This window comes from Dermochelys coriacea, chromosome 8 (assembly GCF_009764565.3).
Source record: "Dermochelys coriacea isolate rDerCor1 chromosome 8, rDerCor1.pri.v4, whole genome shotgun sequence".
Taxonomy (NCBI): domain Eukaryota; kingdom Metazoa; phylum Chordata; order Testudines; family Dermochelyidae; genus Dermochelys; species Dermochelys coriacea.
This window is the reverse complement of record NC_050075.1, coordinates 3,753,110-3,770,085: the sequence shown is the minus strand read 5'-3', so window position 1 is coordinate 3,770,085 and position 16,976 is coordinate 3,753,110. Positions and strand designations below refer to the sequence as shown.

General features: G+C 41.7%; 1 protein-coding gene and 1 pseudogene across 1 annotated transcript in view; both read left to right on the top strand.

Moving 5' to 3' along the window:
• Positions 1–16,976, top strand: part of SGCD (sarcoglycan delta) — a 532,111-nt gene that overhangs the window by 174,048 nt on the left and 341,087 nt on the right. The gene's annotated exons all lie outside the window — the stretch shown is intronic.
• On the top strand, positions 3,172–3,567 carry LOC119859898 (annotated as a pseudogene).

Sequence of the window (16,976 nt, the reverse complement as noted above, 5' to 3'; positions counted from 1 at the left end):
ATGCTAAATTGAACCTGACTATAAAAACATCTTTAAAACAACCAAAATGCTATTATATTTCTCTAACCAAAAATTCCAAAAACAAAAAAGTAGTAGCTGCCATCCAAACAGAACAATGCTTTCAAATAGTTCTGCTCAGATTCAAGGAGGCGAAACAGAGAGTTTAAAAGGCAGATGCTGATGGGGCCCTTTCCCTGAATGCCGCAGCTCTGTGTGAGAGTGTACTGCATAGTAATGCAGGATCAAACCACGCTGTGTGGCATTTACACAAAGCTTTCCTTTTCTTAGCTTATAAAAGCCTGGCCATAGATAAGCTGAGTGAATGTAGCATGCGAAACATTCCAAATTCTAGTAAGTATAAATGGGGGGAGGGGCTGTTTTCCCATTCCAGTGCCCTTCTCTCCAGTTCCATTCACGTTCATCAAGGGAATGTCCTAAAGGCACGTGTTGGAATTATGTCTTGTCGGCAGCGTCTGTACAGTGACTGGTGCAACGTGGCCTTGACCTTGTGGTGGCTTCTTGTTGCCACAATGACAGGTTTCAGAGTAGCAGCCGTGTTAGTCTGTATTCGCAACAAGAAAATGAGGACTTGTGGCACCTTAGAGACTAACAAATTTATTTGAGCATAAGCTTTCGTGAGCTACAGCTCACTTCATCGGACCGATGAAGTGAGCTGTAGCTCACGAAAGCTTATGCTCAAATAAATTTGTTAGTCTCTAAGGTGCCACAAGTCCTCATTTTCTTGTTGCCACAATGTAAATGTTTCTGAATATATCCTTATGCTCTGTTTGACTCCACCCTTAAGGAAGAAAAAAAAAGAAAATATGAGATGAGCTCTACATTAGTGTGGCAGTACAGATTCAAGTTGATGAATGCAGGATCCTGATCCAAAGTCAATGAGAGTTCATTGACTACAGTGAGTTTTGGAATAGGGCTCAGGCTTTAATTCTAACTCCAATCAGAATTGGAAACTAACTGGTTGTAGTTACTAGATTAGGCAGGGGTGTGTATTCTCTGCTTTAGTTAAGACGTTATTCATGTAATCCACTTTTTCTAAGTGGAAAAGTTTAATAAAATAATTGGAATGACATGATGGGCATGTTTAGATAACCCTCCTGTTGTTATAAGAAGTGAGGTTCTTCAAAGGAAATGTATTGCCAGGTGTTCCTTAAACTTTTCTTTTGTATTATCCTCTGGATTACTCTCATGTCTCCATTCTTTGATATGTTAATGAAATATTTTCCCTGATCAGAACTCACTGCTCCAGTGCTTAAAAAGAATTTGTTAGGAGTTAATGCCTAAACAACCCAGTTTTACTACTTCAGAACGGGAATCCCCTTTCTCTAACTGTATTTCTTCCGTCGAATGGAACCCTCACATTTTTATAGATTTTTTTTTTGGTGTAGTTAATAACACTTGTAGCTTTATACTAATATTCGTTGAAAATACTTTCCTGTTACCCCTCATTTATCTAAAAACAACTGTAAACAGGGTTTATTTTACTGAGTTGTTGTTAAATCTGTTTATTTTTGGATTATTTTAGGATTATTTCGGATATGTGAAGATTATTTTGTTTTAGAAATGCATATCAAAGCCCATCACCTATAGCTCAAGGTAAATGCAGCATGTACAGCCCTAACCTCACCCTTAGTTAACACTGAAATGAATATCCTCCTTGCCAAAGGCCCGCATTCAGGAAACCATTGCTGTTCAGGAAAACACTTAGGCACATGCTTAATTTTAAGCATGCTCTTAAATGCATGCTTAAGTGTTTTTATGGATTGGAGCCTGGGACAGGGGCATTATCCAGCAAGATTTCAGTAACATCATTGTAACACGTGCTATTCATAATTAAATGATGGATAGTAGTGATGATATGCACAGCCATTATTTGAATAGAATGAATTATATCTTCAAATCTCTGCTTGCCATTGTCCTAGAATCCTGAAATCTGCAACAGTTATCTGGTCCCAATCACGCAGTCTTCACAGAGGCAAAATGGCCATTGAATCCCTTGGACTCGTGTCTGAGGACTGCGGGGCTAGGCTTACATGGTGCTAAATTACAACAACCTAGCTCTAACCCTTTTCTTATTCAGTACTAGGTGAAAGCCCATACTGTCACATGGGTGTAATTCGTAGGGTGTAAAAAAGTGAAAAATGTCTGAGAACTTAAACACTGGACAGTAACAAACATCACAAATCCCAATGATGATTAGACCTAGTGGTATCCTGAACAAAAAGAGCTCTCGGCCATGGTTTGCAGCTGTTTTCATTCCTAAACACTGACTCAACAGACATTCTAGGTTCAGAGTGACAATCCTGGAATCTTATTACATAGACCATGCTGCAGGAGCAGTTTTATTTTTGATGCTTTGAAATTATTAAGGAAATAGGTTTAATAGGAGCTTTGGTTACATTTACAATAAAGCTTCAGTCAGCTCTTGTAATTTTTTAAACAGCCCTTCAAAAAACCTGCTGGCCACAAAGCTACAAATGTTATTGGTTGATCTCTTCAGTGCAGACAATGCCCCTGCGCAGACACACTAATACAGCAGGGCCTCATAAAAATTAGATGAAAATTAAAACTAATGCCTTGTAAGAGAAGCATGCAGGAGGCCATAATTTTGTTGTTCACTGCCATGTGCCCCTTATCTCTAATAACACCAGTAATCTGTTGTTATTACCAGACTCGGAGTCTCGCTGTGAGGGGCTTTCATAGATCTTATGGGTGCACATTCATTATATCAGCTGGTTCATTATATCCTCTACATCAGTGCTACTCAAAGTGATGGTCCGCGGACCGGTGCCAGTCTGTGAGCCATCGGCTGCTGGTCTGCACGCACATTGGAAAAAAAATTGCTGGTCCCCCACATCAGATAGCTTGAGAAGCGCTGCTCTACACAATATCATTACAAATGCACCCATTTCAGCCTCAGAACACATGGGCAGCAATTAACAACCTGTAACAAAGTACAACATTTAGGTTAAAGGAGAATGTCTGCATTCCCCTCTCCCAGGTTGACCAAACAGCAAATGAAATTTGACTCTCTTGGGCTACTTCCTCAAACCGAAGTCCTAAGCAGCCAGACAGAGGTCTTAACTCCAGCGGGCGCATGTGCAGTCTTGCAAGTAATTTTTGTTTTTACCACTGCCTTGTGCCAGGCCGTGTTACCATGAGCTTGCCCCTGACCCTCAAGCCCTTCCTAAATGGGCTGATGGGGAAGCCGGTGATGGTGAAGCTGAAGTGGGGGATGGAGTATAAGGATTACCTGGTGTCTGTCGACAGTTACATGAACATGCAGCTTGCAAACACAGAAGAATACATAGATGGTGCATTATCAGGACACCTTGGTGAAGTTTTGATAATGATGTAACAATGTCCTGTACGTCAGAGGAGTAGAAGAAAAAGAAGAAAGATGGAGATATGAGAGAATGTTTGTATATTTCTAGAAAATATAAGTTTTTCATAACTTTAAAAAAAAATCCCTCAAAAGTCAACAGCCTTGTGCTTGTCAGGCCAATAGTGGGAGTGATTTCCAGGGTCCAGGAATTTGTGCCCTACTGAAATAAAAGGCCAGCTTGGGGATTTGGATTTCAAAGCCAGCTTGGGGATTTGGATGCCCAATTCCAATTCATTTTAATGGAATCAGGTGTCCGAATCCCTTAGGTAGCTTTGAAATTCTCAGCCAAAAATGCCTTTATAGGGATAGACCCAAAGCAAAACCCAGCTCAGAAGAACTCTGATCCTTGAGAAGGTTCTTGACCTTGCTGGCCCTTATCACTGTGATGTCTGAAGGTAACCCCAGGATCCACACGCTCCTGAACATTGAGAAAGTTGAGGTCCAGAGATGAATTTCCTGGCTCCGATCCATCTCCATATTTTTCTGTCTCATCCTTCAGCTGTCCTATATTGTTGTGTGGTTGGACTAACTGGCAGAGACAGATATTTTGTGAGTAGAAGCCCTCCATTGTGTGACGTTGCTGCTATGTTCCACACCTATGTGCCATCTACCTCTGGGGGCTCAAGAAACTTCACTTCTACCAGGCTTCATGCAGCATTAAAATGTTTAGAAAAAGCTGAACATTGCAAGCCAGATGCTGCTGCTTTCCTTTTATCAGCTCAGAGAGTAGTTTCACTCCTGGGATGTCACTCTGCTCCTGTTAACTTATGCATGACTGCAAACGCTTCCAGTTCCTTTTCAGGCCTCCTGGCACAGACAGCATTTTTTGTAAAGGATTGTTTCTGTATTCACAAAAAGAAAAGGAGTACTTGTGGCACCTTAGAGACTAACAAATTTATTAGAGCATTAGTCTCTAAGGTGCCACAAGTACTCCTTTTCTTTTTGCGAATACAGACTAACACGGCTGCTACTCTGAAACCTTTCTGTATTCTGTTCTCTATAGGTACTTATACTGTGCTCATCACCGTTGTATCTGAGCGCCTTCCAGTGCATTAAGCAACATGATCACACATCTCTCGCATTTTGTTTGTTCTCAGCCTCTCCCCGGAGGGAGAAGCTGGTACTTGTGTCTTGTTTTGGTCCGGTTTTTTGTTTTTGCTTTATTTAAATGTACGTATTGCTATATATTCATGTTAGAGAAAGCAAGGTCAAAGAAATGTGTCCTGCACTTTGAACCGAACTTGTCTCCCGCACAAAGGAGCTTTACCCATAAATATACCCTGGTAGTGTACTCACTGCTTGAATCCACCTTTTTTGGTGGTTTTTGTTACAGCTGCAACACAGAAACAGGTAATCCTTTTTTTTTGTGAGGAATCCACTAAAACCTCCAAGACACTGAGATCTCCTTCTCAGCAACAGTTGCTATGATTGAGGCCTCGCCTACTAGGTCTTTATGCAATTAAACTGAGACCCTTATGTTGTCATTTTTCATGGAGTCTGCAGTAGCCACAAACGTTTACAGGGACTACTTCGGAGCAGAACTCTGCCCACCTTGAGTCGGTTTTCCCATTTCCGTGTTCAGCTGCTGCTCCTTTATTCTCTCCCCTACTCAGAAGGAGGAATTTTTTGAGATTGGAAGGAAGAAGCAGTCCCTTGGGGTCTTGAACACAGAAAGGTTACAACTCCGACAATAATTTAGGTCAATTTAGATGCCGTGTCGGTTTGGTTTAAACAAACAACTTTAACCTTTAGCTTATTTGTGGAACTGAAACTGGATATGGGATTCGGCACGTTGGCAGAGCTGTGTGTGAAATTTGCACGTTCCTGCCAGTGTTACTGTGGATAAATAGATCTCTTCATTCTTCAGGGCTGTCAAGACAGCATCTTTCACAAGTACTAAAAAAAAAAAAAGTTTTATTTTCTAGAGCAGCAGCCAGGTCTGTAAGAAAGGGTTTCCTGTTTTTGCAGATGGCCTTGAATTTGCCAGTCAGTGCCTTGTGCCTTGCAATCTGCTTCTATCAACTAGATCAGAGGTCGGCAACCTTTCAGAAGTGGCGTGCCGAGTATTCATTTATTCACTCTAATTTAAGGTTTTGCGTGCCAATAATACATTTTAACGTTTTTAGAAGGTCTTTCTCTATAAATATATCATGTAACTAAACTGTTATTGTTTATAAAGTAAACAAGGTTTTTAAAATGTTTCAGAAGCTTCATTTAAAATTAAATTAAAATGCAGACCTTATCAGTTTAGTGCAGTGGTTCTGAACCTGGGGTGAACGCACCCCTTGGAGATGCGAGATGCCCTTTCTGGGGGTGCGAGTCATGCGAGATTTTTTTAGAAGGTAAATCATTGAAAACACAAATTAAGCACAGGCACATAGGTTTGATGAAACAAAGTAGTTGTACTTATGTATTTATTAACATTATACATTTTTTAACTATTACTGTAATATACAAACAAAGTTTTTAAGTTTTCAAGTTTTTAAGCTAATTGTAGTGTAATTTTTGATAAGGGGTGAGAGAACATATTTTAAGAACTCCAGGCCGGCAGTGGGCTGAGCAGGGGCTGTGGCCAGGACGCTGGCTGGCAGTGGCGAGCCAGTAAAAATCGGCTCGCGTGCTGCAAGTTGCCGACCCCTGAACTAGTCTTTTGATCTTACTCAGAGGACTTCATGGGTATGTAGTTGCCCAACTAAAACTGAGGGGAGACTTCACCTGACCACTAACTGCCTAAAAGGAAAAATTAAAATACATTTGAACATCTCTTCTTGTGTTGTTACCTTGCTCCTTGTTTCAGCCAGAGGCAGTAGTCTTGTACTCTTTGGTGAGTCTGTTCTTCCAGTATTTCTGGTTTAGGAGATAATTTCATTAGATTTTCTCTGTGAACCCAGTTTACAGGCCAAAGGAGTTTGGATCTATTTTAGATAAGCAGCCAAGGCGTAAGTGTGGCCCAGTGGGCAGGGAAGTGGACTGGGTATTGCCCAGGTCTGTCCCCAGCTCTTCCACTGCCAAGCTGCAAGATCTTAGGCAAATCCCTTCACCTCCCTACAGCTCTGTTTTCTCAGCTATAAAATGGGGATAACGATGCTTACCTTCCTTTGCAAAGTGCTTTGAGACCTACAGACGAAAAGTACTCTGTGAGAGCTTGGTATTATCCAAACCGGGGACCACATAGCTGAACAGAAGTGTGAAGTTCCTCCTCACTTAGAGTGGAAATGGCTCTTTTGTCATTCCTGAACCACATGTACAAGCAAAAGCCCAGTCTGCTGCAAATTATCTGTAACTCAGCAGACAGTCAGTAAATCCATGGTGTTTAAACCTGAAGCTAAGCTCCTTGCAGAGGACACATTCTGAACCACATCCTTTCTCTGGGAAATCTTTCTGGATGTATTATTTCATGTTCTGTGCCAGGAGGATTGCCGCAAGAGATCCACTCCATTTCCTTCTCCATAAACATATTGTCCCACTCTCTGGTGTTATACCAAAAATTAATGTCAGCTTTCCTGTCTGCAGACAGACTGTGCTGCCATATATCTGCCGAAGGAAGTAAGGAAAGGAAGGACAAAATGATTCTTGCACAGAACAATGGGGATGAAAGACATGTTGTGGTATTTGGCACTGCAAACTTGGGGTGTGCTGACCACTGACAGCATAATTATTAGGAGACTAACTCACTCTTAGGTAAAGTAACCCTTGGAGGAAGGCAAATCTCTTACCCTCTGTTGAATAGTGATATATTCCTTATGCAGAATGAAATTGATTCAAAGTCTGTTGAAGTCACAGGAAAGACTCTTAATGAATTCATTGACTTTTGGATCAGACCACCCTAATCCTCTTCTAGCAAAGTCAATTGGAGTTTTGCCATTTACTTCAATGGGGACATGATCTGGGCCTTTTGTACTGGTGATTTTTATAAACAAGCTTTCCTATTTATTATATTACAGTAAAAGCTTTGTTATCTGGCATGTTGGGGAAAAGTGGGGTGCAGGTAAGTAATAAATTCCAGTTAACTAAGAGGGAGGGAGTTTGGGTGTGGGAGGGGGCTCAGGGCTGGGGGTTGGGATGTGGGAGGGTTTATGGGGCACATGCTCTGGGAGGGAGTTTGGGTGAGAGAGGGGGCTCGGGGCAGGGGCATGGGAGAGGGTGCAGGGTGCTGGATCCAGGCAGCGCTCACCTCAGGCGGCTACCCGCAAGCGTCGACATGTCCCTGCTGCTCCCGGCCAGAGCTGCGGAGCCAGCACTCGGGGTGGGGCAGTGCACAGAGCCACCTAGTTGCGCCTCCGCCTAGCACCCCACACCCTCTCCCCTCTGAACCCTTCATGGCCATTCCTCTGCCTAGGACCAGCAGCAACATGTCACTGCTTCCGGGGAGCCGTGCAGAGCCAAGCAGGGAGCCTGCTGTCCCCTCGCTGATCGGACTATAAACCGGACTTTCAATGAAGATCAGAAATGCTGGTTTATAGAGGGATCCATCCTTACTGTTGGCTAGAAGGACCTGGAGTGCAGAAGGTGTTCTAGCTGTAGGGGTGCTGATGCTCTGGCTTTTAGTCCCTTCTCTGATGAGGAGGAGTGTGGCTGAGAGCAAAAAAGCATCACTCGTCCCCCTCTGTGCAAGGGTAATAGGAGCAACAGGAGGAAACACTGTGTCTGGGCTCTCCTTTACGCTGTGCTTCTCTCTTCCCTGGCTCACTGCAGAGATGCATGCCAGTAGAGTGTGGCCACCGTGCATAACCCGGGGAGAGAAGAAACCAGACTTGGGCATAGGGTGCGTGGAGAGACATGGTAACCAGTCCCTCATCCACATTCTCTGCCTTCACCCTCCTAGATGGGGGAGAATCAAAGGGCCCACAGGAGTGAGAGAAGGAAAGTGCACGGATGGCTAGATGTAATGGCAGGGCATCGTAAGGACTGATTATTGTTTCGTTTATAGAGTGTTGTGAAAATGTAACTCGCCAGATATTTTCACTCTTCCAAACCAAAGTTGCAGCAGCCAAGTGTGGTGTTAACACCACCAGGGCAGCATGGCCTCTCTCTTAGTAACAATGAAGCTTTGAGCAGTACAGAAATTGCCTAGGGTTGTTAATAAAGAACAACTAAGTTAAGAGCTAGCAGAAATTGTGAAGATTTCTTATCTGGGTACAGGGATTCATGATTATCTGATTTGTGCTGGTGACATGCAACCGGATAGAATAAGATATGTGCATATTGCCTCATAGTAATCACCTTCCAATAGGCTATAATGGCAGAGAATACGAGTATCATAAGTTTGGTGAAGGCAGCAATTTATTTTGAATGTTCTCCTTCAGGTTATTATGTCTGTCTACATCTGCCATGTAGCAGGTATGTGATTAAAAAGCATGCTAAGGATGAATGTTCTCATTTTCAGTATTTATGCTCGTATAGATCATTACATCATTTTCAACAGGTCACAGCATTGTGTTCTTGAAGATTTTAAGTAAGCTTTCCCCTAGTTTCTCTCATAACTGTGTCATGCTCTGAAAATAGAATGCTCCCTCACTAGCAGGTTTTTTGTGATGGTGTTTAGCCGTGTTGATCCTAGAACATGAGAGACGCAAGGTGGGTGAGGATAATATCTTTTATTGGGCCAATTTCTGTTGGTGAAAGAGACAAGCTTTTGATTTACACAAAGCTCTTCTTTATATTGTGACAGAGTTGGGCCAGATGGCTGTAGGAGAGTAATAGAAGTCAGATATGTTAGCCCCAGGCTAAGTAGGTCCCTTTTCCCTAGGTAAGGTAACAGGGAAGGTTCCAGAACAATCAGGAACCTTCTGGAAACAATTAAGACAGGCTGATTAGAACACCTGCAGCCAATCAAGAAGCTGCTAGAATCAATTAAGGCAGGCTAATCAGGGCACCTGGGTTTTAAAAAGGAGCTCACTTCAGTTTGTGGTGTGCGTGTGAGGAGTTGGGAGCAAGAGGGCTAGGAGCTGAGGTGAAAACGCGGACTGTTGGAGGACTGAGGAGTACAAGCATTATCAGACACCAGGAGGAAGGTCCTATGGTGAGGATAAAGAAGGTGCTGGGAGGAGGCCATGGGGAAGTAGCCCAGGGAGTTGTAGCTGTTGCACAGCTGTTCCAGGAGGCTCTCTAGACAGCTGCATTTCACAGGACCCTGGGCTGGAACCCGGAATAGAGGGCGGGCCCGGGTTCCCCCCAAATCCTCCCAACTCCTGATCAGACAAAGGAGGAGTTGACCTGGACTGTGAATTCAGAAAAACGGCCAAGCTGAGGGCTGCCGTGGAGCTCCAAAGTGAGCAAATCTGCCAATAAGCACAAGACCCACCAAGGTAGAGCAGGAACTTTGTCAGAATACATATTTTTAATGGAAACTTAATTTGATATTAAATGAAGTAAATGCTGTGTAAATGTAGTAAAAGCTGGAATTAGATCTTTAAAAAGGTGATTTACTATAATATATGAGCATGTATCAGAGGGGTAGCCGTGTTAGTGTGTATCCACAAAAACAAGGAGGAGTCCATTGGCACCTTAAAGATCTGAAGAAGTGGGTTTTTCACCCCTGAAAGCTTATGCTCAAATAAATCTGTTAGTCTTTAAGGTGCCACCAGACTTTTCATTGAATATATGAGCAAGATTGTCAGGAGTCTCTTAGATGAACAGACCATTAGATACTGTGAAGACTCTGGGAGTTTCAGTATTAAAATGGAAAGAAACATGGCACAGTTTCTAGCTCTGGAAAGGAATTCTGAGATTTAGTGGATCTTTTAAGTTTTATTAGACGGGGGAACTCATTGCTACAAGGTATCGTCGAGCCCAGGAGCTTAATAGGATCAGTAAGGGACTGGAAACTTAAGTGGATAATGAGAACATTCAAGTCACAATAGTAAGAATTCAAAGAAAAAGTTTGGAAATAGTTTTAATCCTCATGCTTCAGGGTGTAAACCTGTTCTCTGAGTAATTGGGGGTCAGTGAGAAGCTTTTCCAATGGTTAGTTATTCCGTAACTGCCTACTACTGAGTTTTTGCACCTTTCCCTGAAGCATCTGGTTTTGATCACTGTCAGAGACAGGGTACTAGAGTAGACAGATCACTACTTTAATCTGGTATCTGGCATAACATATAAAGACATAGAGCAAGACACTACAACTTGTTTATCTCCTATGCCTTGTGGATTTCTTTTCTCCTGACTTATCCATAGTAGTCAGGCTGTTATTCTGCCTATCGGTGCAGGGTTCAAGTATTTTTAGGCAAACAGCAGATGTTAGCCACAATGAGTATTGTAGCCCTATCATAATTATATCATCTTTCACAATTTTGTCACCAAGACTAAGTTGTCCTATCTGTTCTTAGGATGGTGATCTTATCAGATAAGAGATCCTACATTTGTCCATATATATATATAAGTATGCGGCTATCAACTGGAGAGGCTCTTGTAGCAAAAATCACACACCATGAAGCCCTGAGCATTCTGTCTAGTTAAATCATTTGATAGAAGATGGGTGGCATATAGATTGGGCATTGAGAATTCAGACTGACCCCTTTAAGTCCTGTAGAATGTGGGGTTTAGTCAGGTATCAATTTATATTACATAGGCACTTTATTGTACATTTCTATGGATCTTCCGTTACAGCCTAATTATGGATACAGCCTTAACAAGAATGATAAGGGGTTATAAACTGTGAGGAGAGGCTAGGAAAATTATGTTTGTATTCATTAGAAAGGAAGAAATTAAGAAGGGTCATTACTACGGTGTGTAAAAATCCAAATGGTACAGAGAAAATTGATGCTACTGGAATATTCAAGAGGGTAAAGGCTCAGAAATGATAAGATGGCAGTAGGGAAACCAAAATGGTGGATAGACTGGAAGTTCAGATGCCTGAAGAAGAGGCATCTGATGCAGTTCTCAATGAGGAATGTGAGTTGTACTGATTTTTGGGAGTACCAGGGGACAGGTTATGAAATAGAGAAGTTTATAAGCAAGGGAAAATAGCATATTGCACATGGACAATGCATCACTGAAATACTTCAGAGCAACTTGGAATTGAGCATCCTTCAGCACCACACAAGGAGATCAGAAACTAAAGAAATGAATAAAAGGAGGCAAGGTATACTGTCTGAAGCTAAAAACTAAACATGAGATATAAGATGATGTTTTTTAAAAATCACCCACGTTCTAAGTGCCTTTGCATCATTATGGTTGTAGTTATTACAGTGGAACCTAAAGGCCACGACTCAGATCTGGTCCCCATTGGGATGGGCACTGGGGACTACTATAGAGGATACTCTGCTAGGATCTAGAAAGAAAGCAACCATTGAACTGAGATCTGATGGGGGCCTGGTTAGACATAATCACATTCAGGGGACAGTTGAAAATCAGTATGATTCTGATTGATTAGCTTCTGCTTGTTGGGGATTGCATTTTGACCCACAGAGAGATACAGCCAGAATAGCATCTCTCTCAGCCTGAACTCAGTAACCCTAACCACACCATCCTCACAGTGTGAGGTTTCTACTTGCGCCTACAGGAAGCTACATCTGTTACTCAGCATAATTAAAGGCTGGTAACTTGGACTGGTCACTCGCTTCACTTTCTCTGGAGGCATAAGGCTCTCTGAACTCTCTCTAAACAATAAGGGCCAGGTTTTTAAAGGTATTTAGGTGCCTTAAGTTGCAGATAGGCACATAGTGGGATCTTCAACATTGCCTAGGTGCCCAGTTCCTTTTAAAACCTGTCCCTAGGAGCCTGATTATCCATTGTCGTGCATAGTGTGCAGTCATTTACACCAGTGCAAAGAGAGCGCAAAATGCACCAGCCTGGAATGGTAACACCTTGCATCACATTACATTCATTTTGCACCGTTATAAACAATTACCCAAGGTGCAGGTCAGTGGAGAATCAGCCCCTAGGATAAATCCATGAAATGTGTATTCCTGTAAATATGCTACTTATTTCTTTGCTGCATTGTCTGGAAAATGAAAAGAAATCATGTAAATGAACAAATGCAAACCCCTCTGCCAATGGCATTGTGCTAAAGTGTGTTTTCATTTTTGGCCATCGTCTACTTCCCTGGTTTCTTTTAATAAACATTCTACAAATGTTCATCCAGAATTCATTCAAGATTTAAAGCTGAAACTTTGCTATTCAACAGAATGATATTTAGCATTTCAATCACTTTAGCTGAACACAAAATACGTCACTAGTTTCTGGCTCCATTAAGGATTCTAAGTGAGAGACTGCAATCTTAGACCAGGACGCAATTATTTTTAGATAATACATATTGAACTGCAAGATGAGCCTTGAAGGAAGTAGCAATAATCATTTAAGAAAATACATTCAGCTGAAGAGCGGAGAAGGGGTCCTGACCCCCAGTTTGAGAACCCCTGGTGTACGGTATGTCCTCCCCTGAGTACTGGGAGGCACATCGTAACTTTCTGAGCTGCCCCATACTCCATGTTCATGGAAAAGCCACTGTTGAGATCAATATGATCAGGCCCCAATATTAATGCATCCTTGAGGGATATTACTGGCCTGGCAGTGGAGCGCCTCATGTCATTACACTGCTTGTTGAGGTTCTGTCAGAAGGTTCTTTATCAAACCCTATTTGTCAGTGGTTTCTGACCGAGCTGGTAAAGATAAAAGCCTTGCTGAGTGGCAATGCAGCCACTCAGCCAATGTACTTTTCATAATGGCATGAGCTAAAGAAGAGTGTCAGCCCACGAGACAGATTTGTTTTGAATGACTGTAGTTTTTGTCTCTATGTGGAAAAATAATACCTGATTTGATTTCAGGTTGGCTTGTTTTACTTTTTTTTTCAATCCATAGCAAGGAGTTGGGAACAGATTGTGGCCAAGGCGAGATCTAAACTGTGCTGTGTGAATGGATGAAATTAATCCCAGTACTGAGGGCCCTTATTTTGTGGGTATAAGTGCGACTTAAGTGGTGCATGAGCCATGTGTTGGCTCTCTGCACCACAGTCAATTTCAACCATCGAGTTCTGGATCAGTTAAAGCAGAGTATGAGGTGTGAGCAGGTGGAGTGTAACTGTAAACTGCCGCAGTACTGGTTAGTTAACTGGCCTTGGGCAGGTGTTTTGTGTTCAGCTGGAAGATGTGGTAAGCTCAGAAAAACGTTGTGGTTTGGATGGTTAGTGAAGGAGAAATTTGTGGGATGCTACAAAGACTGAGTATTTGAGTGTACCTGCATTGAGTTCATTCTTCCACCTAGGAACTTAATGAAAATATATAGAGAAACTGGACTTCAGGGCTGTTCAGGAAACTACCAACTATAGTCAGTTAATTGAGGGGGTCAACTAATCAAGGTGCAGCGGAATTGTTCTTGGTACATTTGAGGATACTGTGGAGCAGTCCCTTAAAATGGGATTTTGCGTACCATGTGTGGCCTTCTAAATTGGTTTCAAGGCATTTAAAAACGTTGGGGGGCTGCCTAGACAGTGGAGCCAAGATTTTCTAAAAGTGTGCATGCTCATGATCCATAGGGATTTACACAGGTGTATACTTATGCATAGCCTGATTCAGGAAGACACTGAAGCATGTGTTTAACTTTTACTCCAATGGAATTTAAACAGGTGGATAAGTTCTTTCCTGGATAGGTTGTTTTCCTCAAGTGAGGCCCATATGCACCATACATGTATACATACACAACTGGGGTCTGCATACACTTCAACATGCACACTTTAAAAAAAACCTGGGCCTGTATGTAGAGATTATTTTTTTAAATAATCTACCTATTTTTGTAAATGTCTTTTTATTTTCAATTGAAATTGCTAAGTACAGCAGCAAACTCCTCTGGCTCCTTTCTCTCTCTCTGTCTCTCTCTCTCTATCTCCAGTGTATTTACCATAAAAAATCTTTGCCTCTGGCAGTAGTTTGTACTTCAGTGGAGTATCACATGTGGGAAACTTTATCTAACATCATACAAAAATGTAATAAGTAGGTGGAGGGAAATCCGAGGGTAAGTTTTTAAAAAGTTCTCTGAAAGATACCGTGTTTTAACAAAAAGAAAAGGAGTACTTGTGGCACCTTAGAGACTAACAAATTTATTAGAGCATAAGCTTTCGTGAGCTACAGCTCACCGATGAAGTGAGCTGTAGCTCACGAAAGCTTATGCTCTAATAAATTTGTTGGTCTCTAAGGTGCCACAAGTACTCCTTTTCTTTTTGTGAATACAGACTAACACGGCTGCTACTCTGAAACGTGTTTTAACATTTATCAAGCCTTTGGATAAACACTGCAGACTAAACATTCCAACTTTGTGTTATGTGAGCACAAAATTTGTGTTCTGTAATAAACATGTCCATAGGGCGCACCGAGTTGTTGCAATGATCCTGAATTACGGCAAAATTAAGAGAGCTGTAATAACCTAGCTGGAAGAATTTGGCACTGTAACAGCTAAATTCTCCTTAATACTCAGTGCGTACTCAAAACCACTTATAAAGAACATTAAATATAAGTGACTTTTGTGAATCTTGCTTTAGACAGTGTAACCATACTCATAAACAAAAGCCACGAGAGGATTAAGTGGCTGGGTGGCAAACTTAAAGCATTGTGATGTATTGTTGCTAAAAATAACACTTGCTAAACAATTATCTTCTGTTTGCTTCCCACTTTTATATTAATTGTTTGACATATAGTATCAGCATCCTTTAATAGAAACTATCCACCTCCAACTCTTTTGCTGTGATGTTAGTTGCTTAATCATATGTCACATATATGATACATATGATACACATGGTGTTCACCATAGTTGTACACATTTTGAATGTATATGCTGCTATGATCAGATTACCTGCCAAACTCATGGTTGGACATAGAGATGTGAGTAAAACCAGGCAAAACACTAGGCAGATAATACAGAATGCAGTAGCAGTGCTTGTGCCTTTTCAACACACTTTCAAAAAGCACTTAGTTTATTGTGGCCATGAGTCAAACAGCAAGCAAGGTAAACTGTTCAATATGGGTCTGATCCAAATCCCATTCAAGTCAAAGGAAAGACTCTCAATGACTTGAATGGGATTTAGATCAGGTCTACCAGCAGAAGATGCAAAATATACATTTGGTGTGTGTGAACCAGTTGCCTTAATTTCTGTCTCATTTAACCTGATCATAATTCTAACGCCTTCATTTGTAGGTTACATTTTGTGGCACTGCATTGAACTCTCAAGATGGTGAAACTTTAACATCACAAGTTGGCGTTTGTTGTTAAAACTTGCCTTCTGGCTCTTAATAATTTAGCAAAACAAATGGGCCCTTACGCATAAAGAAATGAACTCATACTGTCTGTTGCCATAACTCATAGGCATTGTGATGTTTACTTGTGAGTGTGTGCTATGCTTCTTTATTATTATTGAATTATTCAGTGCTGAATGATATAAATATGTCTATCCAGTTGGTGTCAGGAACAATTTCCTGCACAATTTATAAAGATAAGTCAAACTTTTGACCTGGGGCACTTGTGTTGTCTGCTGTATGTAGACAGGGACTTTCACTAAAACATCAGGTCAAAGAACCGCTATACTTTATATAAAAAATTCATATCTGGATGCAAACTTAGGGCTTTATTCTGATCTGCTACTGGTGAAAATCATCAGTAACTCCACTGAAGTCAGTGAAGTTATACGTGTGTAAAGCTGGTGTGAGTTCAGAATCAGGCCCATACTCCTTTTAATGTTGTTGTTTTAAATCTAATGCATAAATAATACATTGGGAGCTTTTTAGAAGAGCTGCCCAGAGTGGGAAGTAATAGATTTTGGCTCAGTTTGAGCCCCATGTTTGTTTTCAGTATTCAGCAAGTTTTCAGCGATAACCCAATGGTTTGTATAAGTTTGGTAGAAATACCTCATGACTTAGGTGCGTTAGAAGTAAACAATATCATTATATCCATTATTTTCTTATCTCCTAGCATATGTAAGGTCACAAGAAATTTGATTCCATTAGAAACTCTTTAGGCTAGATTCTGCTATGTGGTTTATGGGTACTCTTGGGACAAGAGAGTACGCAATCAGTCCTTCCTCCCACAAACCACAGGGCAGTTTCTTCACCTAATCTTCGAGAGGTTGCTAGGAGGGAAGGCCTGTCTGGAACACCAGGGCCCTTGGGGGATGTGGTCTGTCGGTGTTAGGTTGGTGTCCTGCCCATGCCTACTAGATTCTGTTTGCAGCATTAGCAAATAGGGCATGCACACAGCTCTTTTCCAAAGGGAAAGTGTGTCGTAGCAGCCCACTCTGAACCATCCCATACAGGACGGCTCTTGTACTAGACACACAGCAGTTACTGCCCCAACCCTCCTCCTCCTCCATCTACCCCATGTATCATTCCAAATATAAAGCATGGCATTGAAACATGGTAACACCTTTGTTCGGGACCTGAACTTTGTTTCTCCCCATTATATGTGATCACCGTCCTACTGTACCGCGCCAGTTCATTATTTCATTCTCTTTATCCTGTGTGCTAACGCAGACCTGTTAGCGGTCTCTAGTATAATGAGTCTTACATGGAAACATCAGGGGCTTGTCTACACTTTCAGCGCTGCAGTGGTGCAACTGCCCCAGTGGAGCTTCACTGCTGTAGCATTCAGT